This window comes from Chelonia mydas, chromosome 11 (assembly GCF_015237465.2).
Source record: "Chelonia mydas isolate rCheMyd1 chromosome 11, rCheMyd1.pri.v2, whole genome shotgun sequence".
Classification (NCBI taxonomy): domain Eukaryota; kingdom Metazoa; phylum Chordata; order Testudines; family Cheloniidae; genus Chelonia; species Chelonia mydas.
Window position 1 is genome coordinate 14910127 of NC_051251.2, and position 14372 is coordinate 14924498.

Genomic DNA, 14372 nt, shown 5'->3' on the forward strand with positions numbered 1-14372 from the left:
ACTGCTGCTGCTACACTGACTCAGCTTCTTGCCAACAAATAAACATCGACTGTGGCTGCTCTAGGATTTTTTAGACCCAAGATTCCCAATAGGTGTAGCTCCGCCGATGATAGTATCTGTGAAAGTGGTAGTGTAGAAAGGACTCAGGCATTTTCCACTAACGGTGCTAAAATTCATGATCTTTTCAGAAATACGGTCTCCTAGACGCTGTGAGAATGGGCACAGATGTGCCTTCAGTACTATCTTCTGCTAGAGCCCTGGATCTTTACTGACCATCTGGTATGCTGTCTGTCCCTAGTGATGGGCTCCCAGAACTCACAAATCTCCTGAATCTTGACGAGCCAGCTAGTTCTTGCTCAACCAGCCAAGTTTTCGAGCCTATCGGTTCCAGTGCATGAGCGCCTGGATCTTTATCCGGCAGCACTTTCCAACTGGACAGCTGGATTTCCCAGCTGCTCCTTAGTCCAAGTGATGGGCAATGTGACCTTTCCTTATAATGTTCTCTTTCTTCTCAGCTCCCCATCCTCTTCCAAACAATTGATTCTATCAATTTGGAATAAAGATTACTCCAGGCACTCTTGACCAGTAGGTGGCACAAATAGTACAAGAATTATACAGCAGGTGGCTTTGCCATCATAAACCAATAACTGCTACGTGGTCTTAAAAGCCTTAATAGCTACACACAACATAATTTTCAGCCTATAATACCTTGCTATAATGTGGATTAATCACACTATACAGAGCTATTGCTATGTTAATTTCAGAACAACTATTACATATAACTTCTCATAAAAATTACTGATGTGGGAGGCAGAACAAAATTAAATTTTTCCCCCTTTCAGTTTTTGTTTTGAAGAGCTCCTGTGGCTCAGTGAGATGAGAATTAAAAAGGCTAGTCTAACCTTCCAAATGATGGGAGCTACACGAGGATTTGATTTGACATATTCACAAGGTTTCACAAAGATTCAGGGTTGCCATCTTAAAATTTCCCATTGTTAGATCCAGTCATTAATTCTTGACAAGTTTCCATCCCTAACTAAGGGTAAACAAATGGGCTGGCCAATTCTTTTGCTTGACTGCAAACATCTTGCTCCAGAAATACTTTGGATAAATTATGCCAAGAATTTTCAGAGGAAAAGGGATATAAAAAAGAATAGGAAAGAAAAGGGAGACATACACAGGGAAAGAGTTCCCATAAGCAAAATTGTTTTGTATTATTGCTGTTGTCTTACCACTATCTGAAGAGATGGGAAAAATGACTGCGGAAGGACATTTCACCTAAACCGTAATCTCTGTTATTGAAAAGGTGGTGTCATCCTTTATTTGTGTGGTAATAAATCTGAGAAGAGACAGAACAAAAAATAAAAAGTTTGGAGGAAAGGATCCAAACTTGTTGAACAAAACTCCCAGAAATGAAAACTTCTGAACTTTGGAAGGTTTGGAACTACTTGCATAAATAAGGTTACTCATATGTGTAAGAGTTTGCAAAATGCAGATCTTAGGCTGGAAACCTTGGGGATACATTAAAGTGGTCACTTAAGGAGCTGCTTATTTGAAATGCAGATCCTTCATATCGAGGTTAGACAGATAAGCATTTGTTGCAAGCCTCTACATATAATTTGGTTTTACTCTGGACAGTCTGCTGAGGGATTCTGCATTTTAAGTGAATGTGGAAGGGTTACAGCTAATTTAATCCTGCATATGGACTTTCATTTAACCAGACTACACTTTAGAGACTATATTCAGTACAATGACTTGCGTGAGTAAGGATTGTTAATTTGATTAAATTTCCAGGATGGAATCCTTATTTGACTTTCAGTCAAAGACCACCTCTACTATGCCCTAGGTAGTTGCTCACATGTGGGTGTTGTTTGCATACATTCCAAACATGATGTTGTGCAGACATGAAATTTGTTTGGCTCTTTACAATAGCTTGCTTTAAAGACATTGATTAGAGGATGTAAAGTTGCAGCTGTCCAGTCCATCGTTAGATACTTGCTTTCTGCCTTTTTTTCATTTTTTCAGTTGTTTTCAATTGTCCTTCAAACAGCAGTTTTAAAAATCAGCAAACGGTATTGATATTGCTTGGTGACAGGTCCAGACTGTGGTTTAACCCCTAGTTCATATGTTAATATTTTATCTCTGACATTGGGCATTTGTTAAATGCCATAGACATTCCTTCAGGTACATATATCTCATTTCTATCCCACAGATTCATTCCCAATTACGTGTCTCATATCAAGCAATCATTACTAACCAGAGGATTTTAACAAACAGCTATTGAGTTCTTATCAAAATGTCTCAAATCCTCTGCACTAAAATCTTACAGGAAGGTTTGCAGGGAATTTATGTTTTGGACTGGAAAAGTTTCATATACATCTTAGGAAGTTTCCATGTTAAGAAATCTGTTATCCTCTGAGGACAACTCAATGTTTTTGATACCATCTGCATCTGAGCCCATCATTTTGTCTCTCAGAGTAATATCAATATTAAGGCCAGATTCTGATATGCTCAGTCTTGTTCACTAGTATCTTCCTTACATTGTACTGTATTGCAGGAGTAATCCCACTGATTTCAACTGGTCCACTCCTGGTGTAAGGTACTGTTCAAGGTGAGCAAGGCAGTGCTTAATTTGTGCCAGGGCTGAGCCCTAGCACTGTAGACTTGGCAGTTCCTAGCCCTGGCACCTCTTGGTTTGGCAGTTAATAGCCTCTGGGTTTGCCACATCAGTTATGAAAGTAAAAAAGAAATTGCTTGGAGTCTGATTTTGAGAAAGTGCTCAGCACAGGACCCACCCTATGAAAATCAAGCCTTATAGTCTCAAGTTTGACATCCAAAACCTGAGGCACTCAAAATCACTAGTCACTTATGAAAATCTTGGTCATAAATCTAAAAATACTGAAATGGAAAATTAGAGCCACTCTAAAAACTCCAAACCCTCAAGAACAATGTGTTTTTTTCCTCAGAAAGGTGTAATTTTTCCTCTTAAACTGGCCTGCTTTAAAAGGTGGACTGTAGATAGAGTTGCCATATCCTCCACTAGTATAAATTGGTGTAGCTCAGTGGATCTAGTGGCATATTCTGTAGCACTCAGCGGGTGCAAATCAGCACAGCACGGTGATTTACGTCAATGGAGCTATTTACACTAGCTCAGGACATGGCACGGTGCATTATCTGACAAGGAATATAAAACAGTACAAATGGAGATTGTATTTAAAGTCCTATTCATATCGGGCAGAGGTAAGATTGACTGGATGTAGAGTCCTGTCCCATCCCACAATACCCACTCCCACTTGCCCCCACTATTATGACAGTGGATGTATAACTTGGGAACCACAAGATCCTGGTCCTGCTGCAGGGCTCTAGCTGGATGCTTATACACCTGCATATCCTGACTTCCAAATGCTTAGCTTTCTAACTTTATTGTTGCATAAACAGATGGAATCCTGGCTACTTTGAAGTAATTGGGAGAATTGGCATTGATTTCAATGGAACCAAGATTTTGGCCTGAATTTTTTTTCCATGGAATACCACTGACGTGTAGCTATCACTGGAGTAAAATACAAGATCTATTTACTACTGTGTAGCAACAGTTTAGGAAGTGTAGAATAACTTATCCTATTGAATCTACAAAAGGAATTTTAGGTATGTATTGGAGTTTGATTAGGGCATGAGGGTTAACTCACCTACACTTGCAATAAGTGTCACAGGATCTTTAACAAACACATGTATTTCAGAGTTTGGTTTTACGTTGCCTGCAAATGATGGCACCTTAAATGGAACAGTACCCCTTATATCAGGCTGGGTATTGGCTCAGTGCTGACTTCAGGGGAGAGTGCTAACTTCTGCGCCTTTAGAAGGTTTTTTAAATATAGATGGGGGGGAGGGATAGCTCAGTGGTTTGAGCATTGGCCTGCTAAACTCAGGGTTGTGAGTTCAATCCTTGAGGGGGCCATTTAGGGATCTGGGGCAAAAATTGGGGATTGGTCCTGCTTCAAGCAGGGGGTTGGACTAGATGACCTCCTGAGGTCCCTTCCAACCCTAACCTTCTATGATTCAAATTGAATTCCTGTAGAACTTGGGGAAATTTTACATCGGGTTCCAAACTTCACAACTCAGGTCTATCTATGTGGTCAGACTGGAAACCCAGATCCACACCCATCTGAACTTCAGGGTGGTTCCAAATCAAATTCAATTCCACATCTGTACTGTGCAACTCAACCCATTTCTATTTTCCATACATCAGGGATCTGCAAGTGTCCAGTGCCCAGGGAGCTGAGAGTGCTCAGCTCCACCGAGGAGGAGCTCAACATCTTGCAGGATCAAGTTTCTTGGCTGTGGGAAATTTCTTCCTTTTTTAACTTATCACATCCATCACTACTACAACTAATTGAAGCCAACATTCTAGACCTGGCACAATCTGAATAAAGGTCAGAACATGGAACTAAAAACTCTTTAGTGGTTGGTGGGTGATCTCCACCATCAATGGTTAGAGGGCAGACATACTGCCCTGGACCTCTCCCCTGGATCTCTCTGAAGCACTCAGCATTGACCATGAGATACTGTATCTCATCCAGGAGAGGAGGCAGGAGTCATGGCTAATGCATTACATTGGTTTGAGTCCTTCCTGGCAGGACGCAGCCAATGAGTAGCGTTGGGGAAAGTGCTCCTCAACCACCACATCCTTTATTTATGGAGCCCCACAAACACTAATTCTGTCTCTGGTCCTTTTCAACAGCTATGTGCAACCAGTAGGCAAATTTATCAGATGACATGGACTCAAGTGGTAGCAATCGGCAGACGACACACAGCTCTGTCTATCCTTCACCACATACAGCCACACCACTACCACCAAGATGTCCCAGAATTTGAATGAGATCACTTTATGGAGGAAGAACGGCTGGTTGAAGCTTAACCTGAGCAAGACAGAGGTGATGCTGGTGAGCAGAGGATAATATTTTGAGGAGTTTGCAGCCACGTGGCTGCCTCCTTTGGTTGAAGTTATACATCCACAATTGGTCATTTCAGTCCATAGTTTAGGGGTAATCGTGGATTCCTCACTGAAGCTAAGCTCTCACCTAGCAGCATCTGCAAGTAACGGATTCTGTCATGGTTGGTTGACTAGGAGTCTCCATCCCATCCTGGCAGATAATGACCTGGCCTCAGTTATTCACACCTTTGTTACCCCTTGGCTGGATTACAGCAATGTGATATACCTGGGCATGAAGCCTCGAGCTCTTAGGAAATTCCAAGTAGTACAGAGCGCTGCAGCACGTCTCCTCAACAACACAGGCTGCTGTGAGCACTTTATACTTGTTCTCCACTCTCTATACTGGCTTTCCATAGAATTTCAGATCAAATTTAGGGCTTCTGATTTTCAGTGCTTATTTAATTTCAATTTTGGGGGGTTATTTTTAACAATTTTTGAGTTTTATGTAGATGTCAAAAATTGGGGTTTTTTAGAGCTTCTTCTTTGTATATACAGTACTAAGTAATATTATATTATATACATTACTCATTACAGTGCTTTATATTGTTTCCTAGTGCGCTTTAACTCAGTACTGTTTCAAACAGCATTACATTAAAGTGCACTAGAGAACCTTTAGTGGCACCAGCAGGGTTTACACAATGCACAACATATTAGCGTGACTTAGAAATCACACCCCCAACTCTGCATTACTGCTCTGTGTAGACAAGCACTTAGGAACTATTTCTGGTGTTTATTGGATAAACACCAATTAATTGATTTATTTTAATCAATGCTGTTTTATAAGTGTTTATCGGTTAAAACCGAAAATCAGAAGCCCTAATCAAATTTAAGGTTTTGGTCCTTATCTTAAAGGCACTCCCTGGCCTGGGCCCAAGAGATATAAAAGCCCTCCAAAAGCTCTGGGATGAAAACTGTGGTTGACAACTCTGCTTCTCTGGCACAATGACACTCTCTACAATAAGCATAAAGGTTGTCTGTGTGGGAGACACAACTTTCTCAGGGGCTGGTCTGACACTGTGGAATGAACTCCCTCAGGAACTAAGGACTGTCACAAACCTCCCTACATTGTGTTCCAACCAACTGCAAGACACATTTCTATGATCTTGCCTTCTATAATACAGATACATAGATAGCAACTTGTATGTTAAAAAACAAACAAAAATACCTAAAACTTTACCGCAACAAGACACTCCACTGCACATGTTTCTCCCCCTGGGGAGAGGATGAGAGACTAAACAACACATGAAAGATGTTTAGTCATGTTACTTAATGCAGTACTGGGAGGTGCTTAGCTACTATGGGTGGTGAGCATGGTATAAAAACCCATATAGAATAGAATCACTTCGATCCTGTTTTTTGCAACATTGCATAACAGATTTGCTTCCATTATGGCATAATTTTGTAGTACTAATTTAGTGCATTTCTGCATTAGATGGATGAATAACTGAAAATAGAAAACAGGTTTATCATGGAGAATTGTTTGCAGTTGTCTTGTTTGCATAGAATCATAGAAACATAGGGTTAGAAGTGACTGCAAGGGTCATCTAGTCTAGCCCCCTGTTAAGATGCAGGATTTTGATCACATTTTGTTTTGATCACATTTTAACTAGGACTGTCAAGCTATTAAAAAAAATTGTGTGATTGAAAATATTAATCGCAATTAATTGGACTGTTAAAAATATTTAAATACATGGCATTCTGTTATTGCTTATGTTTTCTACATTTTCAAATATATTGATTTCAATTACAACACAGAATACAAAGTGCACAGTGCTCATTTTATATTTATTTTTATTACAAATATTTGCACTGTAAAAACAAAATAAATAGTATTTTTCAATTCACCTAACACAAGTACTATAGTGCAATCTCTTTATCATGAAAGCTGAACTTACAAATGTAGAATTATGTACAAAAAACCTGCTCTCAGAAACAAAACAATGTAAAACTTTAGCGCCTACAAGTCCACTCAGTCCTACTCATTCAGCCAATCGCTCAGACAAACAGGTTTGTTTTCATTTGCAGGAGATAATGCTGCCCACTTCTGGTTTACAATGTCACCTGAAAGTGAGAACAAACATTCGCATGGCACTGTTGTAGCCAGCACTGCAAGGTATTTACATGTCAGATGCACTAAAGATTCATATGTCCCTTCATGCTTCAACCACCATTCCAGAGGATATGAAGTAGGACTGAGTGGACTTTGTTTTGTTTTTGAGAGCAGTTATCTAACAAAAAAAAATCAACATTTGTAAGTTGCACTTTCATGATAGACTGCACTACAGCACTTGTATGAGATGAATTGAAAAATACTATTTCTTTTGTTTATCATTTTTAAAGTGCAAATATTTGTAATAAAACAATTTGTATTCTGTGTTGTAACTAAAATCAATATATTTGGAAATGTAGAAAAACATCCAAAAATATTTCAGAAATTTCAATTGTTTAACAGTGCAATTAAAACTGCGATTCATTGTGATTTTTTTTTATCACGATTAATTTTTTTGAGTTAATTGCATGAGTTAACTGCAATTGATCAACAGCCCTAATTTTAACTTTTCCACAGATATGAATGCTGAATAATGGCCTCTCTATGCTTTTTTTGCTTCTGCCCACATCACCGCACAATATCACTTTTTATTTGTATACTCTGTACCTTGCACTGGAATACTCTCTTAAAGCATGACATTCTTTCATTACTTCAGAGCATCTGAGTTTCAGTATTTTCCTTTTTTAAAAGAAACTCAGTGTAGATTTTTCAAAATGCTGTGTGGGCTTTCAGTAGGGTCAAGTGAGTGAGGAATAGATTAATCAAAACTGCAGATGCAGCAGCTGCTCATAACTTACAGACTGACAGGTTCATAAGCCTTAAAATCATAATTTTCTCTGGGGCAAAGGCTTTCCTATAATACATTGCCCTTATTAATTTAAAGAATCCTAATAAAAGTATTTCTTTCTCCTTTCCTGCAGAGATGTGCCACTTACACTGGTTTATCATTTTTATTTCTTCATCTACAACAGCTGCATTTAATTAACCAGAAAAGTCAGATTTAAACTCACAAAAGCTCAGACACCTGACACAGCAAGTAAGTGAAGTGTATAGGGTTGGCTAAAATTTTCAACTTCTATTCTGAAGCCAGATTTTCTAAACTTGAACAGTAGGGTTGGGTCTGCCAAAAAAGATTTGAGCGCATAGCAGTGGGACATGAAAATCAGGTTAATGTATATACAGTTGGGCATAGTCAAGTCCATGGCATTTTGCAGGGAGAATGAACCCAAGGTTCTGCCTCGGGATTGTAGGTTAGGCACAACATGATGTGACACAGGGATAAGAGACGTTTAGTCAAAAGAGAGGGGAAGGGAGATTCACACAAAAGAAGATTGAGGTTGCTTGTTTTTTTGTAAACAAGGTACTCCTCACATTTGTTCCTCCATTTATAATTAACGTAGATTTTACTGAATCACTAAACTTGCTCCTTACTGGAAATTTTTGTTTAATGGCAAATTTTTCTGACTGGGTTTAACTATACTAATTTCAGGACAATTGTGCCATACGATGTAGGAAAACAAGTAAAAAATCAGGCTCCTTGATGTTGGAAACCATGTTAGCTTCACCAACTGAAGGTCAAAGATTATCTCTGCCTTCGTGTAATGGGAGACTGAGAGCAGGAATGCAATGTTATTCCAAGCACTTATCACTTTCACTACCACTTGCAGTGAAAGACTTTCAGATACATTACCCAGCTTATTGCTGATGATTCTTACCAAACTTCACTCTGTCAGGCTGAACCATACAGAAAAGGTTTTCCTTTAACATCTTAAAATTAATCTTTCCCCTTGATCCAAACACTAACAACCTAAGAGAATAGATCCACACAGGAAGGAGGAAGGCAAAATGTTTCCATTAAATAAAGTATTAGTTAAATTTAATAATAGGTTTGAATAGCATTCTTCATAGTATAGCGTGGTGGCAGATCTTTTGAATTGTAGTATTCCTGGAGAACAGCGACTCCTTATTTTCAGTATAATACATACATGTTGTCAGTTTGGAATGTTTATTTCTTTATTGTGCAGAGAGAAAGGATGGTCTTGCGCTTAAAGGCATCAAACTGGGATTCACAAGATCAAAGTTCAGTTCCTTGCTCTGCCACAGACTTCCTGTGTGGGCTTGGGTGATCACTCAATCTCACAGAGTCTTGGTTTCACCTCTGTAAAGTGGGAATCACAACATTTCCTTTCTCCCATTGTCTGTCTTTATTTAGACTGGAAGCTCTTTGGGGCAGGGACTGACACTTACTGTGTGTTGATATAGGATCTAGCACTGTGGAATTCCAATTTTAATTGGGACCACTGGGCACTAATAATAATACTAAAAATATCAGTTTATTTGGATTGAATGACAGGTAAAAAAAATCAGTACAAAAACAGCGAGGAGTCCTTGGGGCACCTTAGAGACTATCAAATTTATTTGGGCATAAGCTTTCGTGGGCTAAAACCCACTTCATCAGATGCACGGAGTAAAAAATACAGTAAGAAGTATATATATTACAGCGCGTGAAAAGGTGGGAGTTGGCTTACCAAGTGGAGGGTCAGTGCTAACGAGGCCAATTCATTTAAGGTGGAAATGGCCTATTCTCAACAGTTGATAAGAAGGGGTGAATATCAAGAGAGGCCTTGTTAGCACTACAAAAGTAATTTTCCCTCTCGTTATTCACCCCTTCTTGTCAACTGTCGAGAATAGGCCGATTCCACCTTAACTGAATTGGCCTTGTTAGCACTGACCCCCCCACTTGGTAAACCAACTCCCATCTTTTCACATGCTGTAATATATGTACTGCTTACTGTATTTTTCACTCCATGCATCTGATGAAGTGGGGTTTAACCCACCAAAGCTTATGCCCAGATAAATTTGTTAGTCTCTAAGGTGCCACAAGGACTCCTCATTGTTTTTGCTGATACAGACTAACACGGCTACTACTCCGAAAAGAGTCAGGACAGAAGCTCTGAGTGCCCTCACAGCAATTAACCCCCCAGGAATATTAAATGCTAATACACAAATAGTAATATATTATGTTGGTACCAGAGAATGATAGGACTTATGGGGCCAGATTTACACTATGGCCCCTTTACATCACTTTGAAAGCATAAGAGGGCCTTAAAGTGTGCATAAATTACATTTATACTCACTTTAAAGCTTCTTCATACCTTAGACTCAGGACCATGCTGTTAGAAATTAATTTGTGAATTGTACAGTTGATATTTGTACTTTTTATTGAAACTCAGTGGATGTTGAAGGAGCTCAGCCTTCACAAGTGGGGCTCAGCAGCTTGCGTGATCAGGCTCTGAGCTTTTACTGTTCAAGCCTTTATAAAGCGTACCAAGCTGTGATTACTATAATTACCGCACACTTTGACAGCCTCTATAGTGCAGTTGTAATAAGTCAAACTTTGCAACTTTCAGTTGTCTGTCCTCTGTTATTAGTGACATTTTCCCTTAAAGTTCAAAGCAAGCTTAACTTTTCAATCGGCCTTATTCTTTAACTAGAGTCAATTGATTTTTGGTGGAAGACTACTGTTAGTGAAAGCCAGGAGATGGCAGTGTTTCTTAACAGATAAGAGTTAAAGTCTAATACTGTAAATAGGCAAGTGTGGGAATACAAACTAAAAGCTTGATTCTATACCCTTCATGCCTATCAGGCAACTTTGCTCATGTGAGTAGCCCCACTGAATTTGATGGGACAAATCACATGAGTAAGGATTTTCAGGATTGGGCACGAAAGTAAGCTAGAATTAAAAATAAATGAATGAAGGGCCAGATTTCTGGTTATGCTATAGCGTTCCTTAGTGCCAGGCCACTGGTGCAAAGCTGCCAAAATGTAGTGGATTCAGGCAGTGAGGGATTCCTCTTGTGTAGAAGAATCCTCTATGGGATAGGGCTGCAGTAGTAGTTCCTACATCATCTCCCTCAAGGTTCCAGGTGTAGGGGATGTGCATGGGATTCCACTGCATCCAGCTGCTTCCTGACTGGTAGAATGGGCACTTTGGGCTGTTGGCAGCTAGCATAAAATAGCTCAGTCTGCTCTATCTTACACTGGAGACTGGGGAAACAACTTGTTTCCCCAGGATCAGGGGAACACAAAGGTGGCTAAAAACCACTTTTTGCCCTCCTACCCAAGCAGAGCTCAACAGGGTTAGAAAATCTGTCTTCAGGTGTTCATTACAGCCGTAGTGAATTTCATTAATGTCAATGAAGAATTTTAAAGTGACATCAGCAAACCCTTCAATTTTTCCATATGTATGCTCAGCCTCCCACACCCAAATCTCCCCTTATTCTGTTACCACTCCCTCCGACTGAGTCCCTTCTCATACCACACTAAGCTTAGCACATGGCAAATGTATGCACGCATGCATGGAGGAAGTATAGGTTATTACTCACAATCCCATTGGGTTCCTTCAATATTTGAATGAGCATGTTGCCTTACTATGGAGCAAATTCTTGCTTTGCAGATCTCAGTCTCTATATTCCTTGTGTATATGCTGCATTAAACAAACCCTCTGTGGTTAATAGGAATAACAAACTATAATGATGAATAATCTCATTAATGCATCACAATACTGAAGACAGAAGGAGATACGGTTTCTTCACAGAAGACAGATGAAATTCAGCACGCATGGGACCCATAGTAAACCAAACTAAACAGAAAACAGGAATAAACTGTCCAAAATATCCAACTGGGTTCTCAGTCCTGGTGACTGTCAGTATGCTGCTTTCCCATATACCCAGATTGGGAGAATCTGGAACCATTGCGTGCAACAGGACTGGGAAGTTACAAGGCGCTAAAGTTACCATAGCACTATTCTTTGAGTTAATGGCAACAGTGACCTTCACTTCGCATTTAGGTCTGGAGATTCCCAACTGATTGACTGTCTCTCTTTGCCTCCAGCTATCCAGGAGCCTTGATTTCAGCTGTAGTGAAAATGCCAACTTATCTTGTGGCTCCTCTGCTAAGGGGTAGTAGATATTGGGGCCTTGGAGATTAGTTTCCCATTGAAGGGAAATCAGTGACATGGAGTTTGGGGTATTTTCTTATTGTAACTTGTTTCATTACACTACCATAGCCAGTCCTTGAACAGAAGTGGTCAAATAGCACAGAGCAATTCCCTCTCTCAGGAATCAATCTTGAGCAAAAGATCAATGCCTGTTTCTAGGGAATAACACTGCCCCAAGAACTGATTCTTGTTAGAGAAATTAAGGGGCAGAGAGCTAAAGCTTGCACAACTGTATTACAAAACTAGTAACAACAAACACTTCTTCAGACTGAACAGTGCTTGCATGTTAAGAAAAAGAACTTATACAACTACGTATAACAGCACCTTCTAGTAACTCTGGTCAGAGCAGTATGTTGAGTTCCTTCTCCAATAGTGTAGGCGGGGAGGAGGCTGTACTCATCCATCAGAAAGATGAAAGGCAAGCCAGAATTTTGTAGGAGGGAATCATGTAAACAGTGACAATTGATCGGATATGCATTTGTCATGCATGCACAGCGAGTGTGTTCAGCTCCAGTGTGTAGCCAAGTTTCTTGATACACCGAACATGTGAATATACTGACTGAAGGAAACAAAACGTGTGTTACTCTCCTCAGGAACTCAACACTAGTTTCATACAGCTATAATCTAATTGATATTAGCTGCATGTGTGAAGTTGTAATAGATGCATGGTACCAGAATGCAAACCTCAAAGAGCTATGTTAAACATCTATAGTGCACTAAATCATCTGCCAGAAATGTGCAAAGGCATAATATCTCATTAATAATTATTGCATCATTGACTCATGCAAAGAGATATGTTCCCTTCTTTACTTACATAAGGGCAAGTCCCCATTAAAACACAGGTCATTTGCAATGTATGCAGTAGGACATCAGATACTAAAGCTCTGTGTAAAGAAATTAATAAAGCTTTATCAAAAGATAGGTCATGTAAGGGAAGCAACGACAGGTTGAAAGATGCAGGACTAAGCTAATGCAAACAATATAGTCCCTCCCCCCACCTACTTTTTTGAGGTTAAAACATAGCCAGGTAATTGGTAGATGTAAAGAAGCAATATAAATATAACCAGAATGAAGTTCATAGTATCAACCATTCCCCCATTTCCCCACTTGCTCCCCTCCCCTCAAAAGCCCACATCCAAACAGAGCTTTCTGTAACCCCAGAAAGGGAGAAGATCCAGAGATTCCATGAAGCCCACTGGGCACCTGTGATGGGGTGTATAAATCCTGCACTGGTGACAAAGGGATTAAAGAGCTGCTGTAAGCAGGGCTGGCCCTGCCCCTCTTGCCCATGTAAGGGTTTAAAAGCAGCAAGCCTCAGACAGGAGCTGAAGAAGGAGTGAGTAGATAGCAGTTCCCAAGAAAGACTTGAGGTAAACTTCAGGGATTCTGCCCTCAAGGAGGTCACATGCTGATCCTACAAGGAGACAGCAGAGTCTGGTATACCAGCTGGGGAGGATAGGTTCAGCAAGCAAGCCTCAAGGTGAGCTGCTAAGTGGTCAGAACTGCTTTGCTCAACAACCCCTCCTGGGTTACTGAAAGGACTATGGAGTGGGAGCCCAGAGCCCGGTTCCTGTCAAATGCAGTCAGATTATTCCGCTCAATCGAGTATCCGTGAGACTCCTGTGTATGCAGCTGGAGGTGCTCTATGTGTTTTGCAGGGCCCACAGCAGGAGGTACCTGTCAGTAACCTGAGAAGTGTGACCGGACCTCACTATTGCCAATCTATCTTACATGGAAAGCACTAAGACTTTTAGGGACTCTCCTTTCCTATTTATCTGTACAGTGCAGTGCAATGGGGCCCAGCCTTATGAGACTGAAGGCACTACAAGTGTTAGCAATAATAACACTAGGGATGTGGGGCAGTGCAAAGCCCTAAGATAGAACCTGGAAATTATCTACCACTATTTTTTCCCAAGGGGATAAGCTGGACTTGGGGTTTAGACACTGGACTGGATTCAGGGAATATGAATTAAATTCCCAGCTCTGCCACAGATGTCCTGTGTGATCTAAGTAAGTCTCTTAAAGTCTGCTCTCCAGTGCTCTATAAGATGGAGATGATAATACCGTCTTTCTCCCACCCTTTGCCTTGTCTATTTAGATGGTCAAATATCTTCCACTCAGACATTATTCCCTCCAACTATAATGGACGGACACTTACTGAATAGCTCCAACTTGGGTAGAATCATTAATAGCCCAGAGCAAATGTTATGACGTCCTGCTACAGGATCTGTATAGGGAGTGAAGAAATACAAAGGTACATGAAAAGGTGGTAAGAAAAAACAGAGTAAGGGAAACAGATTTGGGCAAGATATGTATAGCCACTCAAGTAAACT